Here is a 12,026-nt window from a genome sequence, read left to right as displayed (position 1 = left end):
AAGAAAAGCATTTTGGTTATGTGTATTAACAGGCACCAAAGAGACTTTGTATACTCTAATTCCTTTAACCACCCTTGAGGTAAATGTCATTGCCCACATTTTATAGTCCAGGAAATGGAAGCTGGAGAAGTTAAATAACTTGTCCAAGATTATACAGCTGCTAAGTGATGGAGTCCCGGGCCATGCTAGCCCACAGTCTTCTCACTGACACACAGCCCTCTGGTGGGGCATCTTACCAGGCATGGGATATGTACCTTTTGGTTCCTGTAACTTTTCTCCTTTGTCTATCAACAGTTGGTCTGACGTTCCACACATCCATGCCTCCCATAACTACCACACACACACATCTGGCCCAAGTTTCCCTCCTAACTTTCTCTCCTAGTAGAGCTTCATGCTCACTACCAGGTCAGCCTGATATTCAGCTTGGCCTGGGGCAGTGTACAAGTGTCTGTGATGTATCTACCATCTGTCCTTCAGCCTGCTGAATTCAGCTGTGCTGTGGCTAGAGCAGGGGTCAGACCCCAAGGCCCCAGAAGCAGGCTGAATGGGAACTCTGGCAAGCAGAAGAGAAGATGCCCTGCCTTCAGGAGAATGTAGCTCCTTGGCTCTGGTCAATTGGTCCCACATGGGAATATGTTGCCAGATCATCCGATTTTTCCAGAGAAACTGGGGATGCAGATTTTTGTGACTGGCAGTAAAGTATGGTTGTTAGGAGGCTGACTGTGCAAGATTCAACCTGGCACTACAAGTCAGTAGTTGTGAAACTTTGAGAAAGTTACTTAATCTCTTTGTTCATCATTTCCCCCATCTGTAAAAGGGAGAATAATAATAGTACCTATCTCATAGCACTGTTGTGGGGAGTAAATGAGTTAAATACCCAAAACTCTTAAAATAGTTCTTGTCTCATAGGACGTGATCTATACATGTTTGCTATTATAAAATAAGTGTCTTATTTTTATTTTATTTTTTTACAACTTTTTAGGTAGGCTCCACGCCCAGTGTAGGGCTTGAACTCATGACCCTGATATCAAGAGTTGCGTGCTCTACTGACTGAGCCAGCCAGGTTCCCCTAAAATGAGTACTTTATATTTCATTATATTGCAAAACATCTTGCTGCATAATACATTACGATAAAAATCCTTGGAATTTTAAAGTTGGCAACTAATTTAATCAGAACAAATGCAGCCTCTATTTGGGCCAAGGTAAAACATGTATGCAAACTACATAGGATCTGTAGGTTGCCAGTTTGCAGCACCTGGTCTACAGAGTATATAGCACAATGTCAGCACTATGTTAGTCTGGGATGGAGTGGGGTGGGTGGGGTAGGGTGGAGTTAGAACCCAAAAGTCAGAAAATACAGTATTTTAAAATTTTATTTTACTTTAGGATTTGCCAATTCATTGTGGGTGAATTTTCCTATAACTTAAAAAAATTCAAATATTCAGGAAAGGTGAAAGAACATATACAATGAACAGCCAAATATACTCTACCTAGATTTTAAAGGTAACATTTTGCCACTTTGGCTTTCTCTCTCTTCCACTACACACACACACACACACTTTTTACCAAAGCACTTGAAAATAGGTTGTTGATATCATGACACCTCATCCCCGAGTACTTTAGCACGTATTTCCTAAGACTGAAGAAATTTTCCTTTTTAACTGTAATAACATTATCTCACCTAAGAAAACGAAAAAATATTTTCTAATATCATGTAATATGCTGTCTGTATTCAAATTTACACAATTGTCCCAAAGAATGTCTTCAATACTTTAAAAAAAAAAATTTAACTTTGGAACCAGCGTCCCTTTAAGGTCAATTTATTACATTTGGTTGGTAAGTCTTTTTAGCCTCTTTTAATTTGGAAAAGTCCCCTCAAATTTCTTTTCCAGAAGAGACAGTCTTAAATCTCAAGGAAACTATATTCAAATTTATTCATATACTCATTTGTTCATTCAGTCCTCCAACAAACATTTGTTGATTACAATGTGCCAGTAAGGGAGCATAAGTGTCACACTGCTTGTTTAGGTAGTTCTTCAACACTATTGCTAAGCAGAATTAGTCACTCACGATGCCTGTTAAATCTATAAGTCTGCACTGTTCACAGTGGCAGCCACCAGCCATATGTGACTATTTAAATTTAAATTAATCAAAATGGAATAAAATTAATAATTCAGGTTTTTGGTCACACTAGCTACAATTCAAGTATTCAATGACCACGTGTGATTAGTAGCTATTCTATTGGACAACACAAAACAGAACATTTCCATCTGCATAAAAAGTTCTATTGGACAGCATAGCATAGCATAGTCTGCACCTCGGACTTAAGTGAGGGCTGTGTCTGGAATTCACATCCTTAATACATTACCCGTCTGATTCTTATGCACTAGGACTACTGAGTGTGAAAGAGGAATCATGGCAGATAGCTCTTTATCCCTAATATCCTGAATCAGGAGGCAGGTGAGAAGTTGTAAGCAAGACTACCAAGTGGACTCAGGGCCCAGGAGGAGATAAATTAAGGTGTTAAAGGTAGAGGGGGAATTGAGCAGAGTGAAGGGCTGTGAGGGCTGGACTGAGGTGGAGCAGGAAAGGATTGGGCAAGAGGACATCTTTTGGATGCAAGAGTCCAGCTACTGGAGATTTTAGCATACAACTTAGCATTCAGTTAGGCTCCTGCTATATTCTAGATTGATCACTCCTGTGGGGGGAAAGTTCATCATGGGTTTATTGTGGAAATTTGTAAATATGAGGCTAAAGCATCTGGAATTATTTGCTTGCTCAATAAGGGGCCATTTAACACTGTGACTGGGTATTAACCAGCAATGGAGGGACAGTGTGGAGGGCTTGGAGTAAGAAACTGCTTCATGGAGGGTGATGAAGCTGCAGGAGCAGGACTGATGGTATGGAATTAGGCAAGATGAGGCAGACAGTAGGCATCACAAGGGAATCACAGCATTTTGGTTTCTGTCTGGAGATGGGGAAAGAGGAGGAGTCAAAGCTGATGCCAAGATTTTGAACAAGGAAGAGAGAACATTGGATGTAATTCTGAGAAAAATAGAAGTCTGAAGAAGGAATTGTTTTTGGGGAAAGATGAGCCCAGCAAGTTTAATACAAGTTTTTAAGGTGATGACAGATCATGAGGATGGGAAGATGTGGGTAGAATGGAGAGATGTAGATTTGAGAAGTGTTCACTTAGAAATGAGAGAGGAAGCCATAACTGGAGAAATAAGAGCATAGAATAGGCATCTGAGCCGTGAAGTACAGAGCTAAGTATGACCACTTTCAAGACAGTGGGGAGAAGTAAAGCCAGAGAAGAGAGACCAGAGAGCTAAGAGTCGGAACTATGTGGCCCCATGTAAAGGAAATGGTGAGCTATAGCTTCAAATGCTGCCTCAAGATTAAGAACAATGATAACAATGTCACTGCTCATGGCAGATCCCCAAAGAGCTCTTGGCAGAGCAAATGTGGCATTTCAGCTGTGCGGTGGAACCCTTGCCACGCAAAATGTGGTGTTTGCTTGGAGCGGAGGGGGAAGCCATTAAACACACATTCCAATATTGGCAGGGCCTGTGGCCTTGTTGGGAGAGTGTGATCATCTGCTTTCTATTCATAAAAGACACAAATAAAGATGCAGTCTGGGTGATTCAGAGTCCCCTACTGGTTTTTAGGTGGGAAAGAAGAGGCAGATCGCAAATGGAATAAGGCTAAGTGAAAGAAGCTACCAGCAGCATGACTGTCTACCTTTGTCTACCTGGTTCTGTCACAAAGTTGAGACCAGCTTCTGGGAAGGGAAAAGCAGGCCTAGCTAGTTCCGTGTGCTCTGTGTGTGTGATGACAACTCAGCCCCAGCAGCAGGGATATGGTTGGCTGGAGGGACAGTGGTGATGAACTCTGAACCAAATCATTTCTTATCCTTCAGCATTATAAAGTATGGTTTTTGTTGTTGTTGTTTTGTTTTGTTTGGAGCAGTGCTATTGAAACTGGAAACATTTGTGGTGGTGGAGCCCTATTGCTCTCCATGTCTTTGAAGTTACTTGAAAATATCCCTGTAACAGAAAACAAACAAACAAACAAACCATGCATGCAGGAACAAAGATGCTGTTTCCTTTGTTTGTTCTGTTTTTAATGATGCTATTTAAAGATCTTCTGCCAGGCTCTGGAGCTACACCAAATAAGTGACTTTGAGAGAGGACATGTACTGAGCAGAAAGACACAAAAGTGTAGACTATCCTTTGGAGCAGTTTCACAGTGGAGGGGAGAAGAAAGATAAGTATAGCCTAAGGGTGTAAAAAATCATATCTAAACCTTTTGTTGTATATCTAGGGGAAATTGTTCCCACTGAGATAAAGGACAATCCAAAATTCTTGATTGTCTAATTATTGCTAGGTAAGCATTGTGACCAATCATCCTGGTTTGCCTGGGACTTTCTTGGTTTTAGCTCTGAGGAAGCTTGATTTAACTCCCAGGAAGCCTCTTAGTGCCAGACAAACTTGGATACTTGATTGATCATCTTATGTTGTAGCCACTTGGTCTTGCCCCAAATTGTTCAACTTATATATATCATTGATTATCTTGTGACATAAGATGATTTGTTCTCCTAATCTCTGTTCCAATGCAGTGACTGGATCCTTATCCTCGATGGTGTTTGTCTGACTTTCATAGACTGAGGGATTTTTCTGCATTTTGGATGCCAGGGAGAAAGAGAAATAAGATTTTAGTGCCTACCATGTGCTTTAAGTAACACCTCATTTAATCCTCAAACAACTATGTGATGTGGGTCTTACCCTTTATACTTTACAGTGGAACACAAAGAAGCCTAGGTTTGTCCAGCTTCAAACTCTGTACTCTTTGCTACATCACACTGTGTCCCTCAGAGACCCACAGAGACATGTGGTCTATCTCTGTGATTTGGGATGAAAGCAAGCCCATGACTAGAGCCCATTAGGGGAAGATCCTCCCTTCCTCCAGTTGAGGCACAGAATATATATATAATCTTTCCAGACTGTAGAGGAACTGGATGTTCATCATTCATAGGAAGCATCTTCGTCCCTCTGATGACTTTTTTTTTTGGTCCTCGTCTGGACCATATTCCATACTGTGCCCCATCTGAATAGAGGAAATATGAAAAGTATCCATGTCCCATAGCCTTGCATTTGAGGTAGCATAAATATGAAAGTAAAGTTTTTAGGTTAGAATCTGTAGTATAATATAGATTCTGAGATTTAAACTCAAAAACCTACTAAGTTAAAGCACATACATTATAGAAACTCTTCATGGTGGAAAAAGTTGACAAAATTCAATGACAAAAACAATGTATTTTTATCCAGGTGCCATTTCCTCCTTCAGTTTCTATGCTTCTATGTTCACCTTTAAATTATTACTTCCTGGGGCACCTGGGTGGTTCAGTCAGTTAAGCATCTGACTCTTGATTTCAGTTCAGGTCATGTTCTCATGGTTGGTGAGTTTGAGCCTTTTGTCAGGCTTTGCCCTTGACAGTGCAGAGCCTGCTTGGGATTCTCTCTCCCTTTCTGCCTCTCTCTCTCTCAAAATAAATAAATAAACTTAAATAAATAAATACATTCTCACTTCCTGTCTGAAAAGGCAATACATTCTCTCCTCTTAAAAATGAACTTCAATCAAGTCTATGGTCAAAACACCCTCTGAAACCCTCTCCCCAAATTATGTTTTAATATTCCCCTAGATAGAGGAGATAGCAGTCCAACATGAAATAATTTAGACTTAAATAGTTAAAAAAAAGTCTACACAGAACTAGATTTTACTCGTTGTACTGGATGCAGTTTAAGTGGAATGTGAATAGGTGAAAGGACCATGTACATGAGTTTAAGTGATAGATATTCTTTACAAAAATAGGGGATAAGTTAGAACCTGGTAGGGGAGAAACATTTGATGCAAGTTGTGGTGCTATGTGGACCACTCACAAAGGAGTAAATTAATAAGAAAAGGCAAGTCAGCTAGAACAGTGCCCCTTAAAGTGACCCACATACTGACCCACAGTGTCAGTATTACCTAGGAATTGGTTAGAAATGTAAACTATTGGGCCCTACCAAATCAGACCTACAGGATCAGAACTGCTGCATCCAGCTGATTCTGTTGTAAGCTCAAGTTTAAGAACCACTGAGATAGAAGCTGGTTGATTTTGTGCTTTCAGTCACAGAGGAACTACTGCCCAGTTAGGTAGGAAGGCCTTGGGGAGAGATCTGAAAGGGCAGTGGGCAGTTCTGTCCATATCTTCCCATCTCCACCACCACTGCCTGGATCCAAGCACCATCATACTCATCCAGTCTGGTGCAAAAGCCTGTAATCAGTCTCACCCTTCCCATCTTGTGCTCTGTAATCTACATTCATCAGCAGAAGAGTGATTTCAATAACTTTAACACCGGGTCATTATTCCCACTTAAAATCTCCAGTGGATTCCCATCACGAGGAGTAAATTCTGACACCCTTATCCTGGCCCACAAGGCCCTGCATCAGTGTCCCCTGCTGGCCTCCTTTACCTCACCTCTCCTTTGAGCACTTAGTTCTAGCCTTGTCACTTCATCCAGTGTAGGTACTTTGTGCTGGTTCTTTCTACTAAAATTCTCCCTTCACTCTTTATTTGTGTTATGGGCTCCTTCCTGCTGTTTAGACTTTAGCTGTTATGTTTCCTCCTGTGGAGGCCTTACCTGATACCCTCAAAATAAAGTAAATTCATGAACACTGTCATGTGCTAGCTAAGTAATTTTTCACAAGTTAATTTCCCTAAAGCTAACTTATTCATTGATAAAATGGAACTCATAATACCCCATAGGATTATGACAAATAACATAAAGTAGAGAAAGTATCACTCAATTGTTAGTCCTTCCCCTATGAGGAAGGTCATTCCCATGGTCACTTCTGCATCCAGGTCTTATGTCTTCCCATTGCATCACTCCTGCCCCTCTTGGCCAGCCTTTCAGTATTCAGTTCTCCCTCAGGCCAATGTAGCTTATGTTCCACTGCCTGCTTAATCATCTTCAAACCCCATTTAAGAAAAAAGTCTTACCTTAGTCCCATAAGAATGTGAGTACCCTTAAACCACCCCCCCAACTATGGTGCCTTGTATTCACCACATTCATTCCTGAAGCTCTTAAAAATTCAAACAGTATGGCATCCATGCTGGAGGATCTTACAGATGTCACAAAGGCAGATTGAGGCATCTTTGCTTCCTAAGCCCAAGTTTGTCATCTTTATTATTTACCTACATACATTATTCTGTTCATTGAGCAAAAAGGGAAGATGTCAGCTAAAACTGGCTTCTCTATTGCAATGGGCTGCAGAGTCAATACCTTCTAAGGGAAGTTGCTATGATGGAGAGCCTGGGGATGAAGGCCATCAATGGAGCAGAAGTCATCTGGCCAGGAGAATGTGTTTGGGTGGGAAAGGAGATCTGACTGGAATACCAAAGAAGGAGAATACCCTCAAGGAATGTGCACAGTAGTTTCTGAGACACTGAGAGAGTGAGTACAGCCAATGTTCTCCTGGAACTCAATGTTTATTCAATAGGATTGAATTGAATGCAATAAAATAGAACCCTAAAGAAAACAGCTTTTTGAAAGAGCTGTGTGAGAGCAATTTGAGACAGATTTAGGAGGAAAGTTGTAATGATGTCAGATGTCTGCTAATTTGGGGCTTTTTAAAATTTTCTTGATTTTTAAAAAAATATTTATTTATTTTTGAGACAGAGAGAAATAGAGGACGAGTTGGGGAGGGGCAGAGAGAGAGGGAGACACAGAATCTGAAGCAGACTCCAGGCTCTGAGCTGTCAGCACAGAGCCCGATGAGGGGCTCGAACCCACAAACCGTGAGATCATGACCTGATCTAAGCCAAAGTCGGATGCTTAACCAACTGAGCCACCCAGGTGCCCCATGGTTTTTTTTTTTTTTTTAATAAAGAAAAAGAAATGTTTTCAATGTTATTATGTGAATGTAGCCTTAACTGAACGGAAGAGAATTCTGTGGGCTCAAGTTATAATAGAAACTCTGAATGCTGCCAGAATTGGTTTTCAGGAGGTTGTAGTACTTGTTCTAAATCTTTGCAGTCCTAAATCAGAAATCTGGATTGGGCACATAATCAGAAATCCTCTGCTCTGGAGCTTGTGTGTAGGAATCACCTGGGCAATCTTTTTAAAATGTGGATTTGGATCTGGTAGGATTAGGGCGGGGCCCGAGAGTCTTAACCATGTAACAAGCTCCTGATGATGGTCTAAGAACCTCACTTTGAAATGAAAGTGTCTAGTTTAACCTCTTCATTTCGTACAAGAGAAGCTGAGGCCCAGAGAAAAGTGAAGTGTCCTTCCCTTGCTTCTCACCTTGATGTAATAGAATTCTGTGGAAAGCACAATGCCATACAGAGCAACCTGTGTTGTGGTGGTGGCGAAGAGCATGTGGGCAGCTTACATGGTACCAAGGGCAAAATAGGACAGAGCCTGGAAGAATGAGAAAGAGGTGGTGCCTGACTGTCACTGGCCAACAAGGTCATGAGGAGGCATATAGCAGGTATATTTAAATCACTGACTCAAGCAAAAGAGAATGGGATTAACAGATAATAGCTTTAACATTCTTTACTATAATTTTAAAATTAGTAGGCAAACAGGGTTGATGTCAGGGAGATATTTTTAGGCAAGGGCCCCTTTCAGCACCCCTCACATGATATCAGCAACTAACTATTTTGCCTCCTCATGTGGCTGGCCCTGGCGATAATTATTTATTCCTGAGCTTTATCTTCAGTGGAAGTGACAAGGTCAAAAGTTAAAGATCAGAGATATTCTTCAACTCTTAACCTGTTACCCAATTAATTAGTTACTTTAATTATACATTGTTCACCTGTTCCGCTGCTATGGTGATTTTAATTCTAGGGAAAGAAAGTGTATAAACTTAAATACTAAAGTAATCCCTTTGTCTCTTGAAATTTTAACACAACCAGTGGCTGATGATAATTCCCATACCTGGGTCCACAATCCTGGGCTTCTGGGCTATGATTCCAGCATTTTCATTATACCCTAGTTAATTCTCCTATCTGGTGCTTGTGTTATTAGTATCAGTATTTTTAATTATTGTTTTGTATTGGCCAAGAAAGTGCTAATTAGCCAGATTATCTTGGGGTAGCTGTGAGGTAGCCTATATGCTTGGTTACTTCTAAACCACCACGCCCCTGTCTTGCCAGCACAGCATCCCACCATATACCTTGAAGACCTTGGTACTGTGGAAACCCTGACAAAATTAAGGGAAGTTAGTCAGCTCTATACAATACATTGTCCCCAGCAAACAGGGATAAGTACAATCTAGATGTCTACAGCACAGTTATGGGATATGTCTGGAGGTTACGGAGGCAGGAAGGAAGGAATCCAGGAGTTAGGGTATCTGGGTAGGTCTCTTTTTACTTGGCATTGGTAGCTTTAGCCTGTACACTGCAAAGTTCAGAGTGTACAGAATCCCTTTTGCTGCATAGGCTACTTCCTAGGATGTCCTTAGCTGAACTTTGAACATTAAAGCAAGTCCCAGAGGGAAACAAAATAAACACTGCACCCTTATCCCTGACTATTTGTGCATGCAATGCTATGCAGTTATTGCAAAAACTAGAAATAATCTACATTTTAAAGCTTTTGATACTTCAAGTATCATTCATCATTTTCCCTTTGGCCCTTTGGATGTGCAAGCTCCAACTTTGTAATAATTTGCGGTTTGTGTGCAAAAGCCTGTATAAATTTGTCAACTTGTAAAATACTCTCACTTCTATTCCATGGATGCATTTTGGATTCAAGAGATTTAGAGAGGAGAGAACCACACTTAGGGAATATTGTTAAAGAAAAACAGGTTTTAAGCTCTATGAACAGAGTTTAAATAGCACATACAGTGAATATAATTGTGCTATATTATTAATCGGTAGTGTGACACAGGGGATGGAATTTAAGGTACATAGAATGGCAGTTAACGTAGCAAATGCTGATTGGTGAAAAGATCATAGCATTTGGACTTTAGAAAATAGAAATAGAAAATAGAAATAGAAATCCTTCTACCTATTCCCTCACCATCTTCTCCACCCTGCCCCAACCCCCCATCACGACTGTATAACTTTAGAGACATCACATAGCCACTTTGGTTGATTATAGAAGAGAGAACGTAAGCTGTCAGAAAGCAGGTAATTTCTTCCTGCTCTAAGATTTTTGATTTAAAAGAAGAGTTTACATATGGCTGAGTCTCATTCTCAAAGCCCACCCCTTTCTCCGCCACATCTAACTAATTTGCTTAACAATCCTCTTGTTCAGAGCAAAAAGGTGGTGCGAAGCCCAGCTTCCATCTCCATGTTCATCACTCCACGTGTCCCCCTGGTGCACCTGCTCGAGTTTGAAGAGCTTACCTTAATGGCACGGGCGGAGTCAGCATCTGCTGCACCTGTGTCCCTTGATTGTGAACAAGCAGATCGCAGGAAGTGGCCGTGGTGCATCAGCTGCAGCAGAGGACAGAGTTCTGTTGAGGAGGCAGGGAAAGGAGAGAAAACTTCAACAGAAATAGTTCAAGTGTTTCGAAGTTAAAAATAAAACTATATCACAAGGGGCAATGTGACCAGGCTCAGCTTACGATTTTTTTCTTTCCCCTGTATTCATCAACACTTGGTCTCTACTGGAGTAGCATTTAGCAGGGGAAGCCAGAAGGGAAGTGAGCTTTTATATCAATAGGTTTTCTTTCCTTTGAGGAAGGAGGCAAATCTTTTTAAGAAGGATCATTTTCAAGGCCGGAGCAGCCTCTCAGTCTCCTGTGCGTGCAGTAGACAGATCCAGCTGTGCTCACTGTGGCTGGTGGAGCATTCAGGCCAGGCTGCTGCTCTAATTATAACCATGCTTTTCACCTAAACCCATCACTGGCTGAAGCAGCAACTTGTGCAAGTGACATGTGGTCCTGTTTCTGTTTCTCCTATTTCTTGTCATGACAAGTAAGTGGCTGTCCTCTCCTGGCCCTCTTCTTTCCCCCACGGCCGGGAAAGGGAGGGTTTGTAAATCAGAAATCAGGCACCGTGTTAATTAAGTCCAGTGTGAGAGAATCTGCGGTGGTGGGTGCTTTGCTTTTACTTTGTCCAACTTCCTCTTTTTACACAAAGAGACAGAGGTTTAGAAAAGTAAATTGTCCATCCAAGGTCACACAGCTGGCTGGTGGAAAGACTCAGTTCTTCTCACTCTGAGTCTGGGGCTCTTCTTTACTTCCTCTTCAAAGAAACCCTTTTAGCGATATTTTAAGGAAAGCAAATATATAATCCTGGCTTCACTAATTTATGTATGTGGCCGAATTAGTTAACCACTCTCTCCCTCTGTTTTCTCAATTGTGAAATGGGGATGAAAATACTTGGTGTGACTATGTGTTAGTAAGCTTACACATTAATGCATTAATATAGGTAGAGCACACAAATGATGCCCAGAACATACCAAGTGTTCACCAATGCTGTTATTTGAATATATGGACCGAAGACAGATACAGAATTCGCCTTTCCCTGGATTTTTCCATGCACATATGTCCACATAGGTAAACTTATTTAGGGGTGAACAACGAGCAGTTGAAAATTATAAAAATTTTACATATTGATCTTGTATCCTGAAACTTTGCTTAACTTGTTGATTAGTTCTAATAGTTTTCTTATGGATTCCTTAGGATTTTCTATATACAAGATCATGCCATCTGTGAACAGAGATATTTTTACTTCTTCCTTTCTAATTCAGATGCCTTTTATTTCCTTTTCTTGCTTGACTGCGCTGCCTAAAACTTTAAGCACTGTGCTAAATAAGAGTGATGAATGTGGCCATCCCAAATTTGTTTCCTGTTTTCTTTTTTTAATGTTTATTTATTTTTGAGAAAGAAAGAGAGAGAGAGAGAGAGAGAGAGAGAGAGTAGGGAAGGGTCAGAGAGACAGTCCAGGCTCTGAACTGTCAGCCCAGACCCTGACGTGGGGCTCGAACCCACCAACCGTAAGATCATGACCAGAGTCGAAGTCAGATGCC

This window comes from Panthera tigris, chromosome C2 (genome assembly GCF_018350195.1).
Source record: "Panthera tigris isolate Pti1 chromosome C2, P.tigris_Pti1_mat1.1, whole genome shotgun sequence".
Classification (NCBI taxonomy): Eukaryota; Metazoa; Chordata; class Mammalia; order Carnivora; family Felidae; genus Panthera; species Panthera tigris.
Note: the sequence above shows the minus strand (reverse complement) of the source record.